This window comes from Anas acuta, chromosome Z (genome assembly GCF_963932015.1).
Source record: "Anas acuta chromosome Z, bAnaAcu1.1, whole genome shotgun sequence".
Taxonomy (NCBI): domain Eukaryota; kingdom Metazoa; phylum Chordata; class Aves; order Anseriformes; family Anatidae; genus Anas; species Anas acuta.
Window position 1 is genome coordinate 33,311,598 of NC_089017.1, and position 18,277 is coordinate 33,329,874.

An 18,277-nucleotide genomic window follows, 5' to 3' on the forward strand; every position below is an offset into this window, starting at 1 on the left:
GAATTGAAAATGTTCTATGTATCCATGCTGAAAACTCTATATCTGCTGTACAAATACTTATCATTCACACAGCTCATTATCTGTTCGAAAAATAGTCATGGTAATCAGTGGTAAATGTTTCCCAATCATTTTCAATGGACTTCCTGTCTACAGAGACTCCAAATCTCTTTCAGAAATAATAGGACAAAGCCAATCACTGACTGTCACCACAATCATTCCCCTTCTTCATATCAGTGCTCTGCATGATCTACATTTGAGACAGGCATGAGTTGTAATGTCAGCTTTCTCAAACTTTGGGTGTGTGATTTGGGCTTAGCTTGTAACAGAGATAGTCCTCAAACTCAAAAGGTCAGGAACATCAGAAGTATTTGGTATCTAGTTGTCAGTGATTTTAGTGAAGCATATCTGCAATGTATATATATATATATATATACAGCAGTAGATATACATATGAAGTATATATATATATACAGATATATAGAGACATACATCATATATGACGTGCACTGTTGTTGCTGCATAACATACAAGGATCACAGCGACGGATGTTGGTGACTGCTGCTACTACTACTACTACTATGTTGTACATCAGTAATCATTTAATAGATCAGTCTTTGTATAAACATGGACCTGAACCTGAAGATTTTGTAACTGTGACTATAGAACAATAGTGATGAGTCTTTAGCTCAGAGATGTTTGAAAATTAATGACAGACAGATAAGGACTTGTTTATTCAGACAGCTTACTGTTAATAAGGTTGAGGTAGAATTTACAGTCCACTAACTCCTCTGTACTAAGAGCACCTTTATGTGAGGTGCTTTTAAGGTAGAATAAGTTGCCTCACGCTGTTTCCTCACAGGGAGTTAATGCAGAGTAACCAGTGTACTGTAAATTTGTACCCCAGTTTACCAAGGAATAACTTCCCTGAATAGATAAGACATAAAACAACATATACAGAGAAAATCAGGAGCTAAGATTGAGTAATTAGTATGAAAAACTGTTCAAGTTCTTGAAGTTTCTCTCTTTTTTTTTTTTTTTTTCATCCATGTCTGTCATGTCTACTTACAGCTCTTTTTGTGAGATGATGTCCAGCTACATATTTTTCATATGTTTTGTTTTCCTCTTACAATCTTCATGGACTGGATGCATAAAACAAACATATAAAAAGACAACAACAACAAAAAAAAAAACAAACAACAAAAACAACAACAAAAAACACAACTCCGAGAAAAGAAAACAAAAAAAAAAAAAAAAAAAAAAAAAAACACAACTTTGTAATTGATATTGGAAGTGCTTATTTCAGCTCATAAAATGTTATGTCATCTACTTAAAGGGCAGAAAGACTTCCACCTAACTGAAACAACAGGTAAAAACATTTCAAACAACAATAACAAAAATGATAAAAAACGACAATCATTTCAAATTTGTTTGTTAATAATTCAGAAATGGAAACTCTCTTGTACAAAGTGATTAAATCATTGCAGGAAGAAAGGATGCATTAACAGAAGTCTCATTCTTGGTATAGATTATTTAAAAACAGATAAAATATGATGTTAAAATTGGCATGGAGAGGGAAAACTGGAAGAAAAATCATGTTTGCAACCAGAATTATTGCTACACTGAAATTGTATTTTTTTAAATGATCACTGCAGCTTTAAAGCCACAAGTGAACAACAATTGCTCTATTTTGTACCACTTCAGGGAAACATAACCAGACCCAGTAGAAAAGATACCATTAAAATGTAAATGAGAATTCCCAATCACCTGAACAGTGGCAGTTTTTTTTTTTTTTTCCTCAGGGTGAGGTATAGGCAAGATCAAAAGGGCATTTGAGCTGCTGTATTTCAAGAGAGTAATCTGGAAAAATAGCTTGAGGTCTGGGAAAAGTTGGTGCTTTAGAGTTCAAAGTTTCTATAGCACGCGGCACCAAGGGTAACATTTAATTCATTTATGGAGACAAAACATTTCAAAATAAATAAAATCTCTGTATTAAAAAATAAATAAATTAATTAATAACAATTATCAAAATAAATCAAAAACAAAAATAAATACCGAAGAACTCCTTTGCTAAATGAGAATAAAAATCTTTCCTTAAATGACAAATCTATATTTTGAAGATTACAGCAAAGATCAGGGGCAAATGAGTAGACTTGTTTACACAAACAGGTTTTTTTATACCATTGAGATCATTGACTCCAAAGAGGTTTAACACTGGTCAAACATATCTGACAGACTCAAATTTATGATAGAATGAAACAACTCTTAGCAAGCAACATACTGAAGCCTGAAGAGGAGGACATTTCATATTCATGTTCTCTCTCTTGTAAGAATACTTTAAATTTCACTGGACAAGTGAGGATTGGAGAAGACCTGTTGAGAGCAAGCAGAAAGCAGGACAGTAGTAAAAGGTGTGTGGAGCCCAGTGGAGGGCTCCAAAGGAGCAACAAAGGACGTTCTGTTGTCCTAGAGGAATTCAATAACCCTTAAACATTTACAAACTCATCATCATTGTGAAAATTTCAGCAGACATTTTCTGAGGAGACATTTGGGCCAGGAAAGCAGTGAAATATGATGAACAAAGGTAGATGAACTGTGTTCTTCTCCCATTCTGAGCTGTTGAACCACCTTGTACATGAGGTCAAGAATGTTGGGGAGGCTAGACGGGTTTCAATGCTGTTTTTCTTGGACCTGCAAGAGTTATTTGAGGCCTGTACTGAACAATAGGCACTGTAACAAGCATAGGAGTGAGTTTCCGGCTTGTGAGGTAAACTTGAGAGAAAACTTGCTTGTCTGGGATGGCACAACAGATGCAAAAAAACAGGTTCACTAGGCACCAAGCTACAGCAGTATTGTGCTTGAGAAAGTTGTCTCATTGGAAAATGATGATGTCTGCTTTCGTGCAAATTTGTATATTTACATTCAGAGAAATCAGTTCATCAGTTGTAGTTTTGCACAACATTTGGTTCAAAACTTCCAGAGGATGTGTTGAGTGGGAAATCTGCTCATGTGCCTAGTCTGGCAGGGCCTAAGGCAGTGCAGACCATGAAGCATCCAGGATCAGTTCTTGAAGTGGATACCTGGGAAGTCATGCCTATGTTCTTACATTAATAGTTATGGGAGCTCACTAAGACTTCAATACTCATGTTCTCAGTTGACAAGTCTGATGTTTAGTTCAGAAGACATATTGCTTGGAATTTGGTAAGACATTGCACAAGGAGGAGGAAAATTTGGTGGCCCCTGGTTTCTTATGCAGAGATGAAAAAAGAAGAGTGTTTTGACTTTGTAAATATGATTTGGGTACTGATGATATCCTTTAATGTGGAACTACGTGCTATGTGAAGGTAATGCAAGGAATAAGAGAAGATATGCAATGGATTAAATAATAATAATCACAATAACAATAACAACAATAACAACAACTACTACTACTACTACTACAACAACAACAACAACAACAACAACAATAAATAATAATACTAATAATAATAATAAATGCCTTTCAGCCTTACAGAAATAATAATAATAATAAAAAAGAATAAAATTAATTAAAATAATAATAATATGTATATATAATAGATATGGATAGAAAAAAAATAATCTGGAAGAATGTTAAATGTGAGAAGAGAGGTGAATGCCTTGGATAGAATGCAGAAACCTCTAGGTAGTATAGCTAGGTATGGTTATGGGATATATTTCATAAAATGTTATGGTGTGTCAGCCTGTTGCATACATAGTATCATCCATATATATAACAATATATTTATCCCTTTCTAGTATAAATTACTGTAATCTTTTCAGTATCCACTTCATAATTAGCTTTTCAAAAGTTTCAGAATGGTCCTCCTGTTCTAGCATAGAAAGGAACAGAATATGTCAGCTTGAAAAAGAGGTTTTGAGGAAGAGATCTTTGTGCATACCATTCTCCAAGGATATGTATGTATATATATACATGCATACAATCTATGTATTTTGAAGGACTGAGATTGGATTCCTTTATTCTGTTGAGACTGAATAAAACATTTGTGCTCATCAAAAGGAAATCAAAGCAGATCACCAGCAGAAGCAAAACAAAAGTGTTCAGGCCTGAAACATTCATGAGAAAGGGGAGAGAAACAGTGTGTTAATCCCATTGCCTGTCTTTATAGCATAATCACTTCCAGGTGAATGACAGATAATACATGTACTCTCAACTTGGTTGACTTTTATAGTGCTTTGGCCTTTTTCATTTGTTCTTACTTCACTAATAATTTATGTGGCCCAAGAGACCATAAAGTCAATGGATCTACCCTGGACTTGGAATTCTGAATCTAGCCCCATCTCTCAATTATACAGGTTATAATAGTTTGGGATGATGACCGTCTTTCTGATGAATTTATACAACTATCATCGTACTCATTCTTACAGAATTGTTGTATTTAATTGTTATTAAATGTTCTCTGCATTAATCTAGCCTGCATGATTTTAAAATCAGCTTAATAGATACACCATATTTATTGTACCCACAGCACTACGTGTTAAGAATTAATAGGGATTTCATGATGAATAATTATTCAACTTAACATTATTTTCCCTGTGGGGTTCTTCTTATGAGTTATCCCATAAATAATAAAAAGGGACTGTAAACATTAATGTTGAAAGGAACTTCATTACCAAGACTTGCATAGAAACATTTTCCTGTCAACTCGAACGCAATGCCATGAAGTTTTCAATGTATGTTGAAACAAGACACAAGAATGTGTCTTACTTATACTTCATCAATTCCCCTAAGTTATACACTACCAGAATTAGTTGTGTTGCAAATTTTAATTTTAAGTCCCAACACCATTGTTAAAGAATCCACACTTGACTCTCCAGTTTGACATCCACATTTTATTCTTGATCTAGTAATGATGAAAATATTTACAGATTCACTTTCTACTGGACAGTTGAAATATCATGCATCAGTCAGGATAAACAGGATGCCAAGGAAATGCCAACACAGTATTCTAATTATAGTAAACAAGTGTGCAATTCTTTTCAAAATAAGTCAGCTATAAATACTTGTTGTAGCAACCACTGTATGCTCTTAAAATAATGTTTTTTAATAAGTAAATATTCTGTTTTTCATGTCATTCTTTCAAAGAGAGTACATCAAGTAAACAAAAGAGTCACTAGCTAATAATCTAAACCTCTTGATTAATATTTGGTAGCTGTAACTGAATTTGATGTTAGACTTCATTCAACCATTATATTTTGTTACAAGAAGAAAAAAATAGAATACAAGAACACCATCTGAAAATGGTGTCTCCATGCATTTAGCATCTAAGAAACTCATAGAGCAATTGAAGCTTTAAGACAAATAAGAATTTCTATTCCATTATATCTTTTGTTATTACATATGTGAGGCAGAAAACAGAATAAAACAACAAGTAAATAAAAACAACAAATAGAACCAACTGATATCCAACTTTATATACTGTTATCAGGAAAAATAGTTTGAATTATTCTGTTGGCCTTTATTAGACAACTTGCTGTTTGTTGTTTTTGTTTGTTTGTTTATTTTTTTAACAAATATGACTGACATCTTAAAAGGAGGCATTGGAAAATTGTCTCAATAGATGCAAAGAATACTGCTCTCTTGTATAATATTTGCATTTATAAACAATACACAGCTGAATTCCTATCTCATTTGAGAGAAAGGCACTTTGATTGGAATCACAGGCGGTACAGTTATACATCTTGAGATTTTAAAAATAAAAGTAAAAAATAAAATAGTTTCATGTTGGTTTCACTGTACTTAGATGATATAAGCATATGAAGATGTCCTTATACAAATCATATGAAGATGTCCTTATACAAAGTAAATTTAGGTGCTACCAAACTATCTCAGAAACATATTCAAATATGTTCATGAGATAGGGAAAGCAAAGCAGACACAGGAAAAGATATGATATAATACCAAATAACTTGCATTAGCCAGCTCCAGCAAAGTTTTCATTGTCCAAATACACCAACAACTGAACCAAGAGTGTTTACTTTGGGACAGCATCATATTCATGCGTGTCATTTCTGTTATTTTCTTAAAAGCCTTTACAAGATTTTGTGAAGATAAATTTGCTGCAGATCAATATGTCACTTAATTCTTAACATCTATTTCTGTGTAGGAATTTACTTAAGAATCACCTAGCAATTACCCTATTACTTTGGAATATGTTTTCCCCAAGTTCTTCACTGAGAGCTACACTAAATGTACTTCAGCTTTTCTATTGCAACAGATGAAAAATGTCTCCATACACACACATCAATGTTCATTCTCCCAACAAAACCATAAAGCCCTGGCATTTTCTACATCCAAACATCATGAAGGATTTATGTAACTCAAAAGCTGTGTCAATTACCTTACTAGAATATAATGTAGGCCTTTTCTCACTTATATCCTTTAGGAAATTGCAATATTAGACATTTGTAATATTTTTAGGAAAAAAAAAAAAAGATCTTTCAAAAACCTCCCACATCCGCAGGTTTGCTTTTGTGTGCATAAGTGTAAAAGTGAAGTAAGTCTATCATCTGCTTCAAAATACTTTATTGAAAGGCTGAAGATGTGGATAAAGATCTTAGAAGTTCTCCTTAAAATTTCTTAATATGAACAAAATTCCAAGAAACAAAGCTTAGTGGTCTGCTACCATAACAAACTCTTGGAGAGAGCTCATGCTTGGAGAGTTCAAAACTTCAGAAGAGGGTAAAGAATCACAAAAGTAAAAAGAATATTTTTATATAGTCAGAAGAGAGCTAAATTAAGTTTGCAGCCACATTCTTTATTCTTCCTTTTCTCAAATTTTATTGCTTGACTTTGTAATTTAAACAGAAGTATTTAAAATGTGGTATTTTTATGTAACAATGGTGAACATTTATGAATTTTGTTAGGAAGTAATTTGGAGTGAATGTACAGATTAGGCATAACAGAAATAAATTATTCCCTCCCCAAGTACAAGGATGCAACATTGCCTCCAGAATGCTCTTTAGAATGCTTTGTATGGTCATGAAGGACATGTGGTCTGCTAAAAGATATTCATTAATCTACTAAGATATCCAATTCATTATCTACTCATCCAATTTAGCTCAAGTGAGCACTGCTGAATCTCTCATAGCACAAAGCTGAAACGTTCTATACAAATGCTTTTATTTGGACACTGCTTCATTGCAATTCTCATAGTGAGAGTCCTTAAATCTTTCATTCCACAGGCACTGTATTTTGCTAACATATCTGTCTGTTTCATGAAGCTCAAGCCACACTGTGCCTCTCACTAACTTTCAGACAGATTTAAATGCAATTTATCTATGATTTAAGCAGTTGCTAGAGAAATCTGCTCCTCTGAACAGGATTTTAAGTTTTGAGCAAAGCTAGAAAACACATTCATCACACACAAATCCTTCCTGAAACACTGCATTTATTTAACCCTAATCTCTCTGGTAGGAAGAAGCTCTGCTTCCAAACATCCCTCTAAGATATCTTGTACAACTGGACCACCCCTACCATTTGCAGTTTCAAACTCCATTTCCTTCATTTCTTACCATACTGTCAAGCTTTTGATTGCAGTTTTCACCTTCTCTCTTTCTGGTGGACGCTATCAAAAAAAAATGTTATTTTCAATTTTTTCTTATAAATGTAGTCTTCAAAAAACAACTCTTGCAAGAAGAAACAAACAAAAGAAAACACCACAACAAAAGAAAAATTGAATTAGATCTGTCTTTTGTCATTTCCTTTCTCATTTAGTCACACATCCCCAGATGCACTCATTCCTTTTGCCACATGACTCATGGCATCTAGATAATCTACATCTACCCCATCTATAACCTCCTTTTCTTAATGGTTTCAATCACCCCACTACCTACAGTACTTCTTATAAAGCATATTATAAATGTGTGCTAAAGATCCAGAAGAAATATTCCTAGAAAATATGTTTTCAGTCTTCTCTAAACATCCAAAGAAGTACTTCAAATTTCATACTGTCATGTCATATCACAAATCTTTTTAGAAACCAATGACTACTTCTGTCTCTAAAGCACGATAGATTGTTTTCTATGTTAAACCATACATATCACTTTTATGTCTTTTGATAATATTTTTATCATGCTTTTACAGATGAAAGATGCTTGTTGACTTTTTTTTTAAACATTATTATATAACAAACAGTGCAGTAATTCTATTCTGAGCTCTACCAAGAAGTAGAGGAACTAATGAGACTGTCAATAATACTGTACCATGCAAAAATATGTAATCAGGTGGAATAGGTAATGGGCATGTTTTGGTAAGGGCACCAGGAGAATTTTAACATCAGGTTCAAGCCAGAGTTTTAAATCCCTGATGCCCCTATCTGCTACTGCCCATGTGCAACTCGTGTTTCCAGCCAATACACAGAGTCTCCTTTCCTTAAGTCAGATTCAACATATTAATAGGTTGCCTCAAGTAGAAAAGCACACTGAGGAACACACAGAAACCTTAATCTGTACCATATCATAACAAACTCTACAGTGTGAAAATGTTAATAGTGTAGTAACATATAGTAATTTATACTTACACAGTAGGAGATTATAAGGATTATCTCAAAAGAAAGAGTGAGAAAAGGAAACTGGCAAGTCAACACCACATCTAAATGAGGCTTTTGTCAAGGACATCTGTACTGGGTCTGTCTGGGACAGAATTAACTTTCCCTGCAGCAGCCTATGTCTTGCTGTGCTCTTGTAGCTAGAACAGCATTGGTATCACACCAGTGTTGTGTCTAATGCTGAGCAATACTGGCACAGCATCAGGACTCCCTCTAACCCACCCAGATCCATCAGGCTGGGGGTGGGCAAGAAGGGAGGAGGAACATCACCAGGGCAGCTGACCTAAACCAAGCAAAGGGATATTCCATGCCATGTGGTATCACAGTCAGCAATAAAAGGTGGAAAAAGGAAGAAGAGAGGAGGGGTGGGCTCTTGTTGTGAAAACATCTGTTCTCCCAAACAACAGCTATGTGCATTGAGGCCTAGCTTCAAGGACGTGGTCAAGTATTGTTCATTTATGGGAAGTAGAGAGAGTTCCTCTGCATTTCCTCTGCACTTCCACATTGCCTTTGCTTATTTGTTTTTATTTTGTTTGCTTGTTTGTTTTCCCCCTTTTCCCTTTAGTATTATTATTTAATTATTAATAATTTTCCCTTGATGATTATATATCCTTATCTCAATCTGGAGTACTTTCTTTCCTTTTCTTCTTCCCCTCCTCTTCTGAGGAGAGGGAGAGAGAATGGCTGTGGTGGAACTCAGTTGTCTAGCAAAGTAAAACCACCACAACATGGATACTGCATTGCTCTACCAAGCACATCTTTTTATGGAAGATGCCCTACTGAAAAGTTGAAGAAAGCTTTCTAAAGCATAGACAAGGCTCACAAAAGAACAACTTTGGGAAATGAAGTAAGATTTAAAAAATATCAAATTAGCAATAATTTTCTTATTCATAAATGCATGGTCCACCCATCAGTCCATCCAGTTAACAGGTTTTAAAGAGAAAGAGAAAAGAGAAAGAGAAAGAGAAAGAGAAAGAGAAAGAGAGAAGATGAAAGAGAGAAAGAGAAAGAGAAAGAGAAAGAGAAAGAGAAAGAGAAGGAAGAGAAAGAGAAAGAGAAAGAGAAAGAGAAAGAGAAAGAGAAAGAGAAAAGAGAAAGAGAAAGAGAAAGAGAAAGAGAGAAGGAGAAGGGCAAAAAAAAAGGAAAAAGAGAAAGGAAAGAAAAATAAAAGAAGAAACAATTAAAAAAAAGAAAGAAGAAAAAAGAAAATGAGGGGGAGGGGAAGGAGTAGGGGTGGGGGGAGAGAAGGGAAGGGAAAGGGAAGGAGGAGGGGAAAGGGGAAAAGGGAAAAGGGGAAAGAGAAAGGGGAAAAGGGAAAAGGGAGGGGAGGGGAGGGGAGGGGAGGGGGAGGGGAGGGGAGGGGGAGGGGAGGGGAGGGGAGGGGAGGGGAGGGGAGGGGAGGGGAGGGGAGGGGAAGGGAGAGGTGCACTTATCCCTATACCCTCACATGGACTACACCAATTTTTATTTTTTTTTTTATTTTTAAAGCTAATATAACCCTGTAGATATTCTTATTGTCTGTTATAGTGGGAATAGCAATGAATGCTCAATATGAGAATTTGGTATGTGGTATTTCAAATTGACTACCACATGCAGAAACAGCAGGTGTAATATTTCCTCTGCTGTTAGTCTTGAAACAGTAAAACTCCTGCTGGCTGTTTTATCAGACATGTGGACAAACTACAACAAAGATCAAGATCAACTCTAGTAAAAACAATATGAACATTCCTGTGTTTTAATGTAAATGCTTAACACTTCTAGCTCTGTACAGGATGACTCATGAATTTCAACAGACCATTTTGTCCATGAATGGTAACCTTGCTTTTCCCAACTATTTAATTCAAAATATACATTGTATATTCTATACATTTATGTTCTACAAATCATGATTATTATTCTTCCAGTAAGAAGTCTAATGTGGGAGATGTAATGGAGTCTTTTATTAAAAATATTGACTGTGATGGGAAGCTATTATTTCATCTGTAAAATCAGCTAAGGCTAGAAAACTCTGAAAAAAAAAAAAAAAAAAAGTACTTAATGTCTTAATGTTAGATTAAAAACAAACAAACAAACAAACTATACATCCTTTTTTTTTTTTTTTTCTTAAATAAAAAAAAAAAATCACTGTTAGGACAGGTTTTAAGGGGGATTCAGAACAGAACACAAAAGAGAAGTGCTTAAGATTCATTTGTAAAACTCAATCAGACTAGAAGCGCTATTGATGAACCACAGTTCATAAAGTAGAATTTATACATGTTCAGCTTCTAATCTCATCCTGTTGCAATTGCATCATATTAGTAGCAAGAACACAAAAAACAGTCTAAACTCCTATTTATTTCATGAGTCACTTCATTTCCAGTACACTTATATATTAATAACTCAAGAAATTCAGTCATTGTGGATCCATAATTGGTAGACCCTACTAATGTCTTGGAAATCTTTGGCATGTTGAAGGTTTTCTCTTCAGTAATATAAGAAGTCATGCTAACTTCTGCGGTAGTAAGCCTTTATTCCTCACTGTATTGACTAGAGTATAAAATGAATAAAAATATCAGATTGAAAATTTTAGCTAATGATTTTGAAAGCAAAAAGTTGTTATCAGAAATATTTTTTATATGTGTGTTGGGTCTGTCTGAGCTGGAGTCACCTTTTCCCTGCAGCAGCCCGCACAGTGCTGTGCTCTGCACTCGTAGCTGGAACAGCACTGATATCACTCCAGTGTTGTGTCTATTGCTGCGTAGTGCTGGCACAGCATCAGGACTCCTTCTAAGCCCCCAAGAGCCAGCAGGCTGGGGGTGGGCAAGTGATGGGGAGGCGACATTGCCGGGGCAGCTGACCTAAACCAACCAAAGGGATATTCCATAACACCTGATGTCACACTCAGCAATACAAGGGGGGGGCTCTCGTGGGGGAGGGGGCTGTTCCTCCTGAACAACCACTACGCGTTTGAGGCCCTGCTTCCCAGGACGTGGCCGAACACCGCTCGCTGATGCGAAGTAAAGAATAATTTTTCTCTCTCTCTGTCCTTCCGCGCGGACTGATTGTTTCTTTTGTTTCTGTTTTTCCTTCCCATTCCCTTTCCCTTTAATTAAACCTTTCTCATCTCAAACCTCGAGTTCTCTGTGCTGTATTTTCTCCCTCTTCCTTCTGAGGAGAGGGGGAGTGAGAGAGCGGTTGTGGTGGAGCTTGGCTGCCCACCTGAGTAAAACCACCACAATATGTTAAGTAGAAATGGCACAAAATGTACAAACTAATCCTGCCTGATGTTTCTCAGAATTCCATGTCATGTACCAGTTGTTGCTCTCCTGACTTTTGAACAATTTCAACATCACTGTCAAAAGCATACCAATAACCAATTATTTTGTCTCATGCATGACAATTTTTTACCATATATAGAGGAAAGTTGTAAGGTGGTAGATGTCAATTATATATGAATCTGTGTAAAATGTTAGTTAGACATGTGAGCTACTAAACTGGCTTTGATAGTGTTACTTCTTAAGTAATTACAAGTCATTACAAGTACAGAGTTTATGGCTTGATCCATGGTTTATTATCCATTTACTCTTGTCGGTTTATATTTAACAACATGATACAACTAATGTTTATACTTTTGATATAATTCTGGTACCACTGTTTTTTATCACAATTAACATTAATATTTTGTTATCACTATTTTTTATCTATCTTTTGTCATCACTATTATCACTATTAACTATCTTTTTGTTGCTATTCCTCTTTCTGACAGTTATATATGAAATAGTAATTCCTGAGAACATCAGAGAGAAAAGTTTTATTTTAAAGTCCCAATTATCAGAAGAAGCTAATCAAAAGCTGTACAAAATGAAATGGTAACATAATTTTCTGTAGTCATTCATTAACGTTCTTCATCCCACCCTCACTAAAATAGAAGTTCCTTCAGAATAGAAGTGAATAAATATAATTTATATTCTGTATTATTAGATATTATACAGTTTTAAAATATATAGGAAAACTACCTCCAAAACATCCAAAAGAGGTTTATTCTTTTACAGTTTGACTTTCTACAGGAAGCAGTGAATATCTCTTTCTTCCTTGACTTTAGATTCTGCAGAGTATCTGCAGAGATTTTCTTTGGTATAAAAATGAAGCAGTGGGTTTTACTCATGACCCAAAGGGATTTTCTGTACAGAGAAGTGAATATGTGCTGAAATAAAGTGTCAGTGGCTTCAAATACTGCAGAGAGGTTTGCTATAAAATGGGAGGGGCACAAAGGGGGTGTGGGGCATGGGGACAGTGGTAATTGGGAAGATCCTAGAAGGGCAAAGTCCTATTCACAAGTGTTTGAAATTCATCAGAACGAAAAAGCAAAACTGGTATTCAGGTGACAGAAGAGACAGGAAAAGTCACATGCCAACTTTAGAACATGAACAGAGTGGCTTGAAAGCTCACACTGCCAGCTACCTGGAGGGTTCTTAAAGATGTGTCCATGTCTTGTTATCCACAGCAGAAGAACTGGAGGGAGGAAAGAGAAAATACTCTAGCTTCAGGGTTAAAAACTTCAAAAACCTTACCCTCCTCAACTGCTATTAAATAGAAGTGTGTTTAATGATAGAACATATCCAGCCTCAGTTAATATGCATATACATAGTATATGTGTTTACACACTCACATGTATATATATCACACATATATATACAAATATATGATATATATATATCACATACATAAATACCCACACACCTATATAACTACATATGTATATATATAATTTTATTGCTATAATAAGCATTAGTTGTAATGTAAGTTAATATTTATTTTTCTTTTAGTTTTCTTAAGATAGATCACGTTGTTTTCCTTTGTAGGTACTAGAAGGAATTTTTCCTGCATGCCTTTTGGGAAAACCACCTCTGGAAAAATCCATAATTGCACCAACCTCTGTTAAATTAAATTGACTGGGAAGTCCTACTTAATGACTCACATAGAATTTTATATAAAATGTGATTGTTATGTTTATATATATGATGGTGAAGCCAATGGGGTCTCACGTTTACAGTCAAAGATATCTAAAGATATCTTGCAGCCTGAGGTTTACTTAAGTAAAATAAAATATCAGATTGATGTAACAACTCACAAAACAAGCTTACAGGAAGGCAAGGAAAAAAAAAAAAAAAAAAAAAAGTTATTAATATTATTCATCAGTCATCTAAAAGTCCAAAAATTCATGCTTCTATAATCCATCACGAAGACTCAAAAGTGAGATATTACAGAAATTGTATCACAGCTATCAACAATCATAGTAATGATAATAATATTGATAATTGATACGGCTCTAAATTTCCAGTACAGGTTTCAGTCAGAGCATCTTTTCTACCCAGAAATTTTGCTTTGTTTTCTATTAATGTTGTTGCAGACATCATGGACTAAAGATGTCAGTGAGGTAGAGTTTACTCATAGTGAAATAGCTTTCATTGCATCAGATGATAAAAAAAGGAGTTTAGGGGTATAAGGAAGAGGTTCTGCACCCAAAAGCTTTATAGTTTTTATCAGTTATTTCAACCAACCTAATTAAAGATGGTATTTCTGGATCCTAATTTTGCCTTGATCTGGTTAATGTATTCTTTAGTATATACAAATCTAATTTTCATCTATATATGCAAGGAAGTGCAGCCTGAATGTAGTAAGGGGGCTTAGTTATGGGACGGAAGTGAGGAATTCATAGAACCTATGCCAGGACCTAGGACCACCCACAAGCCATGGGGAATTTCAGAGATTTCCTCCAGCTCTGCCCATCTGATTCTGAAGCAGAAATGAGACAACAAATTTAGATTTCTCTAGTTTCATTCTACCTTTGGAGAGAGTTGTTAAAACTCTTTTTACATGTCCTGTAGGGGATTCTGAAAGTGTTAAGACATCTGGGGGAAGGTTGCAACAGTTAAATTTCTTTCTTTTTAAGAGACCTTTACCTAGGATAAGAGTTACTGGGTGTGAGGAATAGACCATATATGCTGGTCTCCCTGACTGAAAGTGAACAGGGATTAAAACAAGACTGTCTTATTTAATTAAGTTTTCTCAGACTGTAAAAGAAAGAAATTTGCACACTCTTTTTGACCCATACCTTTTCTCCTGTTCCTGATCATTGGGCAGTACTTCCCAATTTTTTACCCATTTATGAGAAAAAGAATACAAATGTATTAAGTATATTATTCCACAGTGTATTAAAAGACATTATCTGTCTTTTTCCTCATGTGGGAACCTGAGCTAGTTCAAGAGTGAATCTTCATCTGTTATCTGTTGTTAAATGTACCTTTCAAACTCAGAATTAACTCCATTGTTTTCAGCTAAACAATTTGTCACACAACTCAGGTAATGAACATAACAGTGTACTATTCAATTCTAGAGAGGGTCTGCTCTGTTGCATCTAAGCATAAGCATTTAAATGAATGAATTAATCAGGGCTTTCTGTTTCTATCTGTTCTAATTTACCCCCATAAAATATTTTCATTTATTACCTCCTTAATTGCCAAGCTATGACCTTGTTTTTTGTAACCTTTTCTTTTATCTCTTTATAACCCTAAATGATTTGCACATATCATCTTTAATTGACACCTCAGTGTGACATCAGCAAACAGAGAGGAAATAGACTACTGACAACAGCGCAATGTACTAGTCATTCTGTCTATTATGTTTTAGAAAACCATTGATGACATCTGGGATTTTATGAGTATCTTTGGCAGGTTTTCTTTGGGTGGCAAGTTCTGAATTCAGCTCATGAGAAACTGGACCATTTCTTAAATCAACAGGAAAGAAACTAAAATCTAGTTGTACACCTTAATGTTGATCACCAGTAAATTTTCACTAAAGCACAGAAATAAAAATAATATATTTCTTACTTTTCAAAATGAAATAATTTCCACATATTTATTTTCCCAAAGAAGTAAATCTTGATGTCACAGTCCCCAAGGACCTAGGATGCATTTTTCATCCTTTCTCTTTCATCTATAAAACCTTTTGTATTCAGATTATGATGAGTTCACTTACTAATAACAGCAGGCTATTTCAAATAGGGAAAAACAATTCAATAAGATCTTGAAAATCTTGTCTCCTTTTTCCAACAGTTGTTTTTACTTTATGAAATCATGTAATTAAAACATCTCCTAAACTGTAATTAAAACATCTACAGACACAACTATTTTCAAAATATTATTGATGATTATAACATCAAATGTTGTCAAGCCAAGGGACAGTGTCTAAAATTTTCTTCCTCAGAAGCAAGAAAAACTAGGGAGATTGGAAAGGACTTCTGTGTTATTCTTTCTTTCCATCATACAAAAGTTAGAGCCACAGATCCTGGTTCTTAAAACTCAGCTATTTCCAGGAAGGTTTTATATTGTTGCTGTATTGAACTACTTTGAAAATGAAACTTCAGAAAAACTATATTAAAACAGCTTTAATAGCCTAGAAATTTCAGTGTGTGCTGCATGAAATGTAACATTGCATACAGTTCTATGTGACCTTGCAACAGTAAGTAGCAACAGGGTAGCGAAACCATGTAGCTTAAGACCTGGAGCACTGCTTTGAAAATGTACGAAGAATATGGAGTTATGAGATGTGATCTTCCAGTGTCACCTCTGAATTTCATTATGTATTGAGTTTGACAAACCTTTAGCATTATTCTAAAAAATAGTCTTTGTCCTTGAACAACCACCATAAATTAGCAGGTTTAAGTCATTGGTCTCCCACAATGTTTGGATCAAGAGTTAAAAAAAAAAAAAGTGATGAACGTGATGAACAGTTTTGCTTCTCATTCTAGGAAGTCACTATGAAGACATAGCTATAGATTTTCAAAATAATTTATTGTTATTCCAAGAAGTTTGCTTCTGTTATTATTTTGGCCATTAGCCTAGTTGGCCATCTGGGCACACTGCCAGCTCATGTTCAGGTGAGCATTGACCAGAACCCCAAGATCCTTTTCCTCTGCATAGCTTTCCACCCACTCTGCCCCATGCCTGTAGCATTGCACGGTGTTGTTGTGACCAAAGTGCAGGACCTGGCACTTAGCCTTGTTGAAACTCATCCCAATGGCCTCTGCCCACCACCCCATCCTGTCATAGTCCTTCTTCAGAGCCTTCCTACCCTTCAGCAGATCAACACTTCCCCCCATCTTGGTGTCATCTTCAGACTTAGTGAGGGTGCACCAAATTCCCTCATCCAAACCATCAATAAAGATATTAAAGAGTCCCCAACACCAACCTCCGGAGAATACTACTGGTGACCAGTTGCCAGATGGATTTCACTCCATTCACTGCCACTCTCTGGACCAGGCCATCCACCCATATTTGAAGACAGCAAAGAGTGTACTTGTCCAGGCCATGGGCTACCAGCTTCTCCAGGAGAATTCTGTGGAAGACTTTGTCAAAGGCTTTGCTGAAGTCTAGGTAGACTACACCAATAGCTTTCTCCTCATCCACCAGGTGGGTCACCTGGTCATAGAAAAAGATGAGGTTGGTCAGGCCAACCTTGCCTTTCATGAGCTCATGCTGACTGGGCCTGATCCCCAGGCTGTCCTGCACATGTTGCGTGGCTGCATTTAAGGTGATTTATTCCTATACCTTTCCCAGTACCAAGGTCAAGCTGACAGGCCTGTAATTCCCTGGGTCCTTCTTATGACCATTCTTATAGACGGCCATCACATTATCAAGTCTCCAGTCATTCGGGACTTATCCAAATGACTATGGTCGCCGATAGATCATGGAAAGCGGCCCAGCAATCACATCTACCATCTCCCTCAGCACCCTCAGGTGGATTCCATCTGGCCCCATGGACTTGTGACAGTCCAGGTGGAGCAGCAGGTCTCTTAACTGTTTCTACCTGCACAGTGGGGGGGTTCTTCTGTTCCCCATCCCAGACTTCCACGTCAGGAGGCTGAGTATCCTGAGGATAATGGTCTGACTGTAAAGACAGATGTAAAGACAGTATTAAGAACCTCTGCCTTTTCCTTTCCTTAGTAGTCATGTTCCTCTCTGCCTCCAGTAAAGAATAGAGATTCTCCTTGGCCCTCCTCTTGCCGTTACTATATTTGTGAAAACATTTTTTGTTATCCTTAACAAGAAAACATTTTTTGTTATCATTAACAAGAATGACCAGGTTGACCTTGTGCTGTAAAGACCAAAAAAAAAATCAGGCCTGCCTGATTTTTTGCCTGCCCACCCTTCCTGATTTTTTTCTCTGCATATGCTGGCAACTTCCTTGTACTCTCCCTGAGTTGCCTGCTCCTTCTTCCACCAGACATAAACTCTCTTTTTCTCCTGGGGACTCAGCAAAATTTCCCTGTTATGCCTTTCCAGTCTTCTCCACAAGCTCATTTTATGGCACATGCAGATGGCATGCTCCTGCACCTTGAAGGCTTCCTTCTTGAGGAGTGCCCAGTCTTCCTGGACATCTCTGGCCTTCAGGGCTGACTCCTAAGGACCCTCGCTACCAGTGTCCTAAACAGTTCTGACCTCCAAGTCTGACCTTCAGAAATCCAAGGTAGCAGTTTCACTGCCCCCACTCCTGACTCCACCAAGAATAGAGAACTCTACCATTTCATGGTCACTTTGCCCAAGACGGCTTCTGACCACCACATCCCCCACCAGTCCTTCTCTTTCCATGAACAGCAGGTATAGCGAGGCATACTCCCAGTAGGCTCACTAACCAGCAGAGTCAGAAAGCTA